At 44.2% G+C, this 2,432-nt stretch overlaps 1 pseudogene; it reads left to right on the top strand.

Moving 5' to 3' along the window:
• Positions 1-1,043: 1,043 nt before the first annotated feature.
• On the top strand, positions 1,044-2,230 carry LOC116467422 (RNA ligase 1-like; annotated as a pseudogene).
• The last annotated feature ends 202 nt before the right edge of the window (positions 2,231-2,432 follow it).

The following is a 2,432-nucleotide window of genomic DNA, read 5'->3' as shown; positions in this document are numbered from 1 at the left end:
AATCCCAGGTACTCTGGAGGCTGAGGCAGGAGAATTGCTTGAACCCGGGAGGCGGAGGTTGCAGTGAGCTGAGATCTCACCATTGCACTCCAGCCTGGGCAACAGGAGTGAAACTCCATCTCAAAAATAAATAAATAAATAAATGCACTGTCTTGGAAAACCTAAAGACCATATTCCCATTAGAAAATCAAAATTATTTCCAGACTCTCCTTGCCGAGTTACGACTTGGCCATTGCATGAGGAAACAAAGCAGGATGGATGGCCTTGTTTCCAAGCCCCATTTCCAGTCTTCATTTCCAAGGATTTATTGCCATCATTTTTCTTGCAAATGACTAAATTATTTAATTATGCTATCTAAGAATGGCAGAGCTATAAACCGTAATTATTCAACAATTTACCCCTTTAAAATTGTTACTGGGACAATATTTTGATAATCTTCAGGAGCTATTCTGGTATCTCTACTATTCCCGTATTCTTTTTTTTTTCTTTTTTTTCTTTTTGAGATGAAGTCTCACTCTGTCGCCCTGGCTGGAGTGCAGTGGCGCGATCTTAGCTCACTGTAACCTCTGCCTCCCAGGTTCAAGCGATTCTCCTGCTTCAGCCTCCTGAGTAGCTGGGACTACAGGCACAGCCACCACACCTGGCTAATTTTTGTGTTTTTAGTGGAGACGGGGTGTCACCGTGTTGGCCAGGCTGGTTTCAAACTGCTGGCCTCAAGTGATCCACCCGCCTCGGCCTCCCAACGTGCTGGGATTACAGGCGTAAGCCACCGCGCCCGGCCTCTATTTCCATATTCTTCTCCCTTCATTCATCATAATCCTGAAGGAGGAAGTCTAGAAAGAAAAAAAAAAAAAATCGGAGATAAGGTTTTGGGGGCGCGGGCTGCAGCTGTCGCTGGGTGCGTGGTGCGAGCGGCCTGAGCCCCGGGCTTATTTGCGCAGGGCTTGCTTCCCGCCTGTGCTTGGCGCTGCTCACAAATGCGCTCTCCTCTAGCACCGTCTGCTGGGCCCACCACGAGGCGCCTGGGCTCCGTGTAGCGGAAAATGCCGTGTGTTTCTAGGGAGGTGAAAAAGGAGCCCTCCACCGAAAGGCAGAATCAGCCATTTAAAGTTTTGGCAACGAAAACTGTAAGTCATTAGATGGAGGTACATACAGTGCAATTCCAACAGAAAAAGTGGACGGAACATGTTGTTACGTTGCTACTTACAGAGATACCTTTCGGTTTGGTTAGATAGAAAACCTAACAAACAACCTGTTAAAAGATTTAAAAATTTTCTACATCCAAAAGAAAACTTCAAAGAATTTTCTTGGAATGTTGAGGGGTACTTCAAAGCTACTTCAGAGTGCTGGCTAGCAGCAAAGGAAACAGAAAAACTAAATAGGAATCTGGTCCATGATGAAACATGGACACATTCCTGGTTGGGCACCAGTAGAGAAAAATAACAAATAGCATTACTGGCGTTCCTCTGTGGTTAATTATGAATTTGCAATTGATCTGGTACTAAAGCATCATCCTGAGGATCCTAGGCTTTTGGAAATTAGTGCCGTGCCATTATCGGATCTCTTGGAAGAAACGTTGCAGCTTATAGGAACAAATATCAATGGAAACCCACATGGGTTAGGAAGGAAGAGGCATCCACAATATGTTATACTACATGGACCATTTCAAATAAGAAACCTGCCTACATTGGGCCGAGTGTGGTGGCTCATGCCTGTAATCCCAGCACTTTGGGAGGCTCAGGTTGGAGGATCACCTGAGGTCAGGAGTTCGAGACCAGCCTGGCCAATGTGGTGAAACCCCTTTCTCTACTAAAAATACAAAAATTAGCTGAGCGTGGTGGCGGGCACCTGTAATCCCATCTACTCAGGAGACTGAGCCAGGGGAATCGCTTGAACCCAGGAGGCAGAGGCTGCAGAGAGCAGAGTCGCACCACTGCACTGCAGCCTGGGTGACAGAGCGAGACACTGACTCAAAAAAAGAAAAACAAAAAAAAAACAAACCTGCCTATGTCAAAGCACAATGATCGGTTGTCCTGGTTTGAAAGCTGTAGAGTAGGTAAAGTGAAAGGAATAATATGGGATTGCAGTGATGGCTGTTTAATTAAGGTCCATTACCATCGTCTATCGTCTTCGTTTACACTGGCCAATTGCAGATGTTTACATGAATTCAAAACCAGTAATTATCAATATGAAACTTAACAAATATGACTATGCTTTTGATACTGTTTAATAAATTTTTAAATCAGAAATTTAGTAGGCTTAAAGATATAATACTTGACATATAAAATACAAGTGCAATTAAAATTAGTTTTATTTATTTATTTTTTGGAGACAGGGTCACCCATGCTGGAGTGTAGTGGTGTAATCACAGCTCACTGCAGCCTCGACTTCCCAGGCTTAAATGATCCTCTCACCTCAGCCTCTTGAGTAGC

This window comes from Hylobates moloch, unplaced genomic scaffold (assembly GCF_009828535.3).
Source record: "Hylobates moloch isolate HMO894 unplaced genomic scaffold, HMol_V3 SCAFFOLD_4, whole genome shotgun sequence".
Taxonomy (NCBI): Eukaryota; Metazoa; Chordata; class Mammalia; order Primates; family Hylobatidae; genus Hylobates; species Hylobates moloch.
Note: the sequence above shows the minus strand (reverse complement) of the source record. Positions and strands in the feature narration are given on the sequence as shown.